The sequence below is a fragment of the Apis dorsata genome, unplaced genomic scaffold (assembly GCF_000469605.1).
Source record: "Apis dorsata unplaced genomic scaffold, Apis dorsata 1.3 scaffold_534, whole genome shotgun sequence".
Classification (NCBI taxonomy): domain Eukaryota; kingdom Metazoa; phylum Arthropoda; class Insecta; order Hymenoptera; family Apidae; genus Apis; species Apis dorsata.
The window spans coordinates 163,375-172,484 of NW_006263756.1; the positions used below are offsets into that span (position 1 = coordinate 163,375).

The following is a 9,110-nucleotide window of genomic DNA, read 5'->3' on the forward strand; positions in this document are numbered from 1 at the left end:
GTTTATATTATTATTAATTTTGTAAATATGATTAATAAAATATTCTCGACAATATTAAAATATATTACAGCATGTTATTTATTTTATAAATTATAGTTATAGTTAAATTATAATTATAATTATATTTTATAATTATATATATATTTGTGATAATTCAATTTTGTTTTAAAAATTACTTATAATAAATTCTTTGATATTTAATTGAACTTTGATATTATTTCTGTAATGATTTAATATAAATGTTTATTTCTAACATCTAATATTCTTTACAATAATATTCGAGATATTTAAAGAAAAATTGCACAGATATTTAACTTCATTCCATTCTCTCAAGAAACAACGATTTCGTGCGAACGGTTAATTTTTTTCATTAGCGCAAAGTTAATTATTTTGCACAGTATCAACAGACCACAGTTACGTGTCCTCGAGGCTGGCACGCGAACCGTGGCAAGAGAAAAAGAACTAACGCTTGTCATTGGCCAGAGTTTCACGCGAATTTCACCTGCGAGTGTTACTCTAATAGGATTTAGCAAATTACTTACTAACTGATCCCGCGGTGTACGCTCTAATTCCCTCTGGATTTTGTGACCTGACAGAAAAAGAATGGCGAATTAGTATGTTTCCAACCGAAGTGGTCAGAGGTTTACCAAAATTGTCTGGTAAAATGGTTACGATTAGTAATCGCGTGCTTGATTCTCCATTAATAGTAACATTTTTCATTGCTTAAGAATGATCCAATTACAAAGTTGTAATGAAATTTTTTTTGTCAAATTAATTACGCTTAATTGTAATTTATTATTTTTCTTGTATAAATTTATGGGAAGCATAAGTTTTAGAATTTTGTTTGATAATCAAATATTTTTTTATCAAGGAAGAACAAATTAAAGAATTTAAAGTTTTTTTTATTATTTATTACTGCAAATAAATAATTTTCTATTTTTGTATTAAATATGATATATAAACAGTGTTAAATGATTAAATATTCAACTCGAGTAAAAATATACAGTAAAGAACTAATAAATATTATATATAAGAAGCTATATATGAAAAAATATTTCGACGATAATAATAAAAATTAAAAAAATAAATTATCAGAAAATTATTATTTCGATTTAACTTTAACTTAATAAATATATATTATTAATAAATTTTTATTTTAATTTTTTCCAAATTTTTTTAAATTCCGATTTGCAAATAAAAAAGACATAATTACTTTTTGTTAATAATAAACAATAAACACAAATTATTAATTTATTTTTTTATTAATAAAAAATATGGTTAGATATAAGATTTAAATCTACATTTTTTTATATAAAGTGATAGTCATTTGCGTAAAACAATTCATAATATAGAATTTAGGTGTAATAATAATTATCGAAAACAAAATTATATACTTTTTATTATAAGCATTTTTTAATAATAAATATTCCAATTGTCATATATATACTTTTATATATATTTTTTATTAATATATTTTATTCATAAAACAATATATTGCTTTAAAAAAAAATTACAAATTCTTTAATCTCTAATTGAATTATCGGTTTATTCGATTTTGTTCACTTTCCACGAAATAAAATATGTATTCTCACGAGTACCCAATCCCTTTAAACTTGAAACAAATCCAAACAATTAGTTCAATCCAGTTAGTCGAAACTTGCTTGAAATTGATGAAAAGAATCTTCCAAGTTCGATTTCGACTTGATCAAATCTTTCGTTGCTACCCGAAGTTCTGAGAAAACAAAAGAGAAATCAGTGAAACAGATAAAACAAGAGTAAAACGCGATGAAGTGTGATAATGCTTCCGGTTTCAACGCGAATAACCATCAATCATCAAGACGGATATATTAATCAATGGATATCAGTCCAGTATACTTTTTTCTATATAAAATCAATAATCGATTTTATGCTTTATTTAAATATCGAATGAAACCATTTTTTAATTTTTCGAAAATCGAAACAGTTAATAAGAACAAATTTGTTTATTCGTTCTTTAGAGTTATTTTATTCTTCAGAATTTCAAATCACAAGGAGGCCGAATAATTAGAGACTGTTTCTATCTATCTTTTTTTAATTCGGGTAAGTTCGGCTAGATTCGTTCGAACTCGTCTGAATTCGTGTTCGTACAGTCTAATAGAGACGAAGTATAACTGCGAAGCTTAGTGTATACAAATTAAGATATTTTAGAGGTTAAAATAAATATAAAAATTGATATGTTATATATCAAAAAAAAAAAAAATAAAAATGTTAAAGATTATTTATTAATATATGAACAATTGAAATTTGCATTAGACGAAATAAAACAAAAATAAATATAAATAATTTTCTATTTTTTATTATAAAATAATCAAAGACATGCAAAGAAAGAAAATGAAGATGAAATTAAATGTACACATTCGCAATGAAGATGTAGAAAAAACATTTCAACTAAATTTATAAAATAAAAAATTAAAAATTATATCTCGTTTGGAATAAACTAAAAAACACTAAATCTAACTAGTTAAATGCTTTCAAATAATAAAAGAGAAATCATTATAAGATATAAGATATATAGAGTAGATAGTAGAATACAACTGAAACGAGAATCCATTTAAGTTATATAATCACATAAAATTGATATACCTTACAGAAAAATTCAAATGTAAAAATATAAAAAATTGGATAAAATATTTTTAAAATAAAAAAATTTCCTTCTACTGTCTTTGTTTCTGTTTCTCTTCATTTAACGAATTTAAATTATTTATAACTATTTATAACTTAAGAAATAAATGTTAGTCAACGCTTTTGTGTATCATTTTTTTGTTTATTTTGTTCTCTAGAATCGACCAAGTGTTCCATAAATATATTAACATTCTACTAATATATATAACTACTAATATTTACTAATATATATAATTTTCTTTTTATATTAAAATTGATAAGATTTTTCTTTCTTTGTTTCTTTTAGATAAATAAGTTTTGTATCACGAGAGAATTATGACGAGAGATATGTTTTAAACAAACTTTTTCCTTCCACAACATTGCTTTTTTTTATACATCTATCTCAATAGATCTCATTTTTGATATAATAAGATTATAAAATTAAATTATTAAATTAAAAAATTCTATAAAAATTAATAAAAAATTTAACTGAAATAAATGAAGTATTATATTTAATTTTTTTAAATTATTTTTTATTTAATTTATTGAAAATCATAACTTACTTTTATTTAACTTTATTACTTTTATTAACTTTTATTTAACTTATTGAAAATCGCGACAATACTATCAATTAGAATTCGATTCTAATATAAATTTTTGTATTTTTCATTAATTAATTATAAAAATCTAATAATTTATGTAATAAATTTTTTTTAACATTTGATATATATATTGCTATTAATTTATAACATTGTTATTAATATTGCTATTATATATTGCTATTAATTATAACATTATATTTTATAACATTGATATATATATTGCTATTAATTTATAATTCAATATGTGTGTTGAATTAATAATTTTTCATGTTAATTATCTTGTTTTTACAGTATATTTAAAAAGTAAAATAATTGCTATTAGTAAAATAATAATAGTCATATAAATGTCAGCACAATATATTACTAAATAATTTCATTAAAACATTTTTTATACATAGAACTTTCGAAATATACTTTTACAATATTTTTTCCTTTTTCCCCTAAAAAAGAAAACACGTGTATCAAATGCCTGGCGGCGTTTCTGAATCCGTCAAGGCGAGAATTGGCGTTATTCGGGATCAAAAGGAAGCAACACGAGAGAGATTTTACGCCAACGGTGGTCCGAGCTAAGCCCTGGGGCTTAGAGACCTTTTCCCAGTCTGTTCGAGTTGGTATAGGAACATCAACTAGATAACCCGAACTCGATGTCATCCGTGAAAAATAAGTATTAACGGATATTATTATTCTTTCGTGAGAATTTGTTCATTTCTTAGAGGGATGCTGCTTAAAGAGAGAAAAACAAAACCATGCAAAAGCGTACTATATGTACTCTCTACATGCGCATATAATGGATGAATGATATTATTTGCGACATCATGAAAAACGTGAATTGTGGACGTTATAATTATTCGATTATTTACTGTTACAGGATACATTGAAATTTACAATTTCATAACTAACCTTGATGAATATGGATTTCATTTGTAATAATATATATTAATATATTATTTATAATATAATATATTAATATATTTGTAATAATATATTTGTAATAATCTATCTAAAGTTATTAGATTTAGATTATAATTTATTAGATTCATATTATTCTATATTTTGTATAATATTTATCTTTTGTTCATATTTTGATAAAAATATGCATGTATATAAATTTTGTAGATCGTTAAATATAAAATTAGATATTTAAAATTAAATTTCAATAATACAAATTTCTATTTCATTCGTCAGAATATAACAATATACAAGATTTGAATGTAATATAATGCAACTCAAAAATAATCGTAACATTCCAAAGATTATTGGAATTTTTACAGTTTATGCCATTAAATGCTAGACAAATTACATTTTAAGAGTTGTTCAAGTTGAGATTAATATATCGAATGGTCACTTTGTTGAATCTGCATTATATATGCATATATTCTGGACCCTGATGTCTTAATCCCTTTTTCGATGAAGGCAAGTTTCCAAGAATTTTAGGGCATTTCTCAGAGGGAACAATCTAAACAATCTAACTGTATCCATTAATTTAGCAATTTAAGAAAGAGATTATGGTTATATTTTTTCAATTCATTAAATAAAATAAATTGTAAATACCGTAATTAAATTTACATTTAAATTAAATTAATTAATATCAATTTTGTATCGAATAAACAATGAATTACAATATTTAAAAGTTAAAGAATGTTCATGACGAAAAATTAACAATAAGAAACACTTACAAATTATTTTTATCGAATTATCGAGTCATGTAAATTTTTTTTTAAAATTTATACAAGAGATAGATTAGATTCAAAGTTAAAATGAATAGTATTATAAAATGAAAAAGATAAATGTTATACTATATTCGACAATCATAAGTATTTATTTTCGCTATTATCGAGTCGTAAATTTCTTTTCAAAATTTATATTAAAAATAAATTCTTAGGAATAAGATTTTAAATCAAAGGATAATATAAAATGAGAATGCACTTACATTTAATTTCATTATTTTCGATAAAATTACAATTACCACAGAGATGATATATTCCATTAAAAATTAATTATTATTTAAAATTTGTATTAGGAATTGTATTATTCCAATAATTGTCTAGAATCATTATAGATAATTATTAATTTTTATTTCAACAATAAAATTAAAAATTTTTATAATGAAAAAAATATTTACCACATAATCAAAATCTGAATATATCAGTTATTTAGAATGATAGAAAACTTGGGAATTGTTAATTCCTTCTTTTTTCACTCGCTTTACTGGCCATGAGAAACGAAAGAGAAAAAACATTTCTTACAATTAAGATGTTTGCGTTTTCCTTTATGATGCGTATCTTAAGTTTCTAAAAATTACATATATATTTCGAATACTGGAGTTCTGGCTCTAGAATAATTCCATTAACAGATAGTTAAACGAACAGAAAGTGCAACAGTTAACTAAGAATTATTGTACTCACACTAACTCCTTCGAATTACTAAAGACGAGATATTTCGCGAAGCAATGTCATTCATGAGATGTTGTAAACAATTCAACTTTTATGCAAACTAACTCAATTAAACTTTTATCCAAATTAAACGAGATATTCTAGGATTCTAGTGATCCTGGAATTCTAGTGAAGAAATAAACAAGATATCTCGTCCATAGCATCTCACGAATTGCTTGAGTAGATATATATCATTCTTGGTAATAAAAAGAGAAGAATGCTAGAATGATCATCTATCTTTGAAAATTAATTCGATATTCATCAAAGAATCTTGATACATACATCATTTTTATCATCTAAATATATACATATTATGACTCGTCAAACATTCAAATTGATCATAAAAGGAATGAAATTAGTTATATTTCTGGCGCAAGGGAAGGATGAAACGACAAATCATATGTAACGTCGAGGACGAAATTAGCGACGCTAATTCAGCTGCGCAACCAGATGAGCAAATAACTGACAAGTTCCAATAAAAGAGCTGAAGGTGATAAGTAAAATTAACGGCTCTTCCTGTCCGTTCGATAGAACGAAAAATAATATTCGCCAACAGTTTCGTTCGCGGTTAAAATTAATACGAACCGAGCCGGTGAATGAAATTAATAGGAATCGCGGTCTCGCCTGAAAATATTCCCATTTGCGGTCGTGGTTGAGGCTGATAACGCTGTTCCTGTTAATTAAACCAGATATTTAACCCGAAGTATCTGATGTTTGGCGAAAAAAAATTTTTTCCTCTTCATGCAATTATTAAGAATCACATTTAATGATAAAATAGTTTTTTTTCTTTTCTAAAACTATAAATTCTGAAAAATATTGAATCGGATAAATATTCTAAACTTTTTTTGCAATTTCATAATTTCATTTCTTTAATCAATGAAATTAAACGATATGATAAAATATTATGATAAAAAATTATCTTCATTTTATAATTAAATAGTTATTGATCATTTGTTGACAATTGAAAAATATTTGTATTTTAAAATTTTTTTTTCGTAACTTTGATTATTATTCTTTTCCACGCTATTCAAAATGAATAAAACAGATCAAATAAATAAAATAAACTTTTTTTGCAATAAAATTTTATGATTTCATTATAAATAATGAAATAAAATTAAACAGCGATAGAAAAATAAAATTATAATGAAAAATTAATTTAATTTTATAACTTTCTAACATAACATTAATAATTTAAAAATTTTATTTTTAAATTCCTTAAATATTAAAATAATAAAATATTTGTTTTTCTCTTAAAATTTTCTTTTTTTCTTTTTCTTACGATTATCATTCATTTAAATTCCGCGCCATTCGAAATTCGACGAATCAGATCACGAATAAATATTCTAGACCCCTTTCGCAATTCCATCACGCATCTCTGTCCTCAGATACAAAATTTCCAAGTATTAGAGGCAAAACAATGGCATATTCCCGTAGCGTGAACGAGCGGGAATGGAATCTGTTTCATGGAAATGCGGCGCAATTAGAACGAACACGCATACAGAAACGCAACGGATAATGCGTCCGCCGAGGGAGATCTATCTTGACCTTCTAAAAAGCATTTCGAAACTTTATGATGCAGCGCCATCCGTAACACTGGGGGCGAATTAAGTCCCGGACTTCGGCCCATTTTGCTCGGCGAAACTTCCAAATTGTGCCTTGGGGAATTTTTGCTATACGGGTTACCAACCACTTCGTGCAAAAACGCTATTATCAAATGTCTAGACTTAAAGTTGGTCGACCAATTTTTTTTTTCATGATATCGCAAGATCTTAAATTAATTTTTTATAAGTTTGGAAAGCACATACGGCATATACTTTAGAATAACGGAGTTACACTTATACTGTTGTCTATATAAGTTACTAAACATTTAATTATATGTTTTCGATGTACGAATAGGAATATAATGATTTTTAAATAATTCGAAAATGAATTTTATGATATTTATAGGAATCAATAATATTCGGATATCATATGTGCCGAAAATTGTTCTATATAGCGTGAATCAAAACATGCAGAGAATAATTCTATGTAAAAAAAATAAATCGAAAATATAGAATAAAATTTTTTTTACTTGAAGTTTCGAATAAATTAAGTTTAAAAAATTTATAAGCGAAATTCACTTTTCAATTAAATACGAATAAATTATCAAAATGATCAATTTTTTTTGAAACATTTAAGAGATAAAATTTCTATATTTTTTTTTTATTTTCATATATAGAGTAATCACTTATCGTATTTTATTCGCATAATTGAGAATTAATTTCATTCATATTTAAAATATTTAAATATTTAAAACTCGATTTACTTGAAAACGAAACTTCAAAAAAAAAAATTTTATTCTATAATTTCGATTTACTTTTTTATATAGAATCTTTTTACTCTTATTATATATGCTGGTATATGGTCTGATTCATTTTGTATATTTGTATATTTCTTTAATAATATTATAATTGGTTTTTTTAAATATATATTAAAACATTTTAAATATTAAGTATTTTAAATATTAATTTAATGTATAAAATTTTTTACTTCTTGTGCACAAGAAACAAAAAATTAAATAACGAAAATTAATATCATGAAAATATTCAGACGGGATGCAAAGCAAACAAACTTTATGTAATCCTCAATTGATAGACATATGTTTAAGTAATGTAGTACAGGTTTTCTGTTTAATAACAGAATATATAAATAAAATTTCACAATATTTATTATAACTATTATGGCTAAAAACTAGTCTTGTAACTTAATCTAAACAAAGTATTATTGAACAAACAAATCAATTATTGAGAAATGATAAGCTTTTATGAAACATAGAAAGAATTGTATTAAGGATATAATTTGTATGTATTTGATCCAACATCTATATCAATTGAAATTAAATTTTATGTTTATTTTTATAAATATATTATACATTAGATATAATAGACTCATATAAATAAAATGAATGTCTTATGACAAATAAATTTGAATATTTCTCGATGTGAAATTGTCATTATTTAAATTAATTTATAATTTATTAAATACAAAAATAAGTAAAATTTATGTTTTTATAATATATAAATATATTATATAATATAAATATATTGTATAATAATTTATTATACAATATACAATATATAAGTAGTTTATATAACATTGATATTAATTAAATTGCTTATATTATATATAGAGAAGATTATATTATAATCTTATTATATTATATTATAAAGAAATATTATAAAGAATTATAATTAGGAAATAAAAAAAAAAGATTATAATAAGAAAACATTATAAGATTATATTATACAGAAATTCTATCTTTTAATATTCTTTTTAATATTTTAATAATATCTAATTTAACTTATTGAGCAAATATATATATATATGCAAAATATTATTGAAAAGTTAAAAAATAATATATTTATATTAAAGTATTAAAATATAAAAATATATTATA

The 9,110-nt window shown here is 23.1% G+C and overlaps 1 long non-coding RNA gene across 4 annotated transcripts in view; it reads right to left on the minus strand.

Annotated features, from left to right (window-relative positions):
- LOC102678179 overlaps positions 1–9,110 on the minus strand; it is a 285,716-nt gene that overhangs the window by 158,685 nt on the left and 117,921 nt on the right. For all 4 annotated transcript variants that reach the window (XR_004151227.1, XR_422510.2, XR_004151230.1 and 1 more), the window contains exon 2: positions 543–589. This is a non-coding gene — a long non-coding RNA (uncharacterized LOC102678179). The remainder of the gene's footprint in view (positions 1–542; positions 590–9,110) is intronic.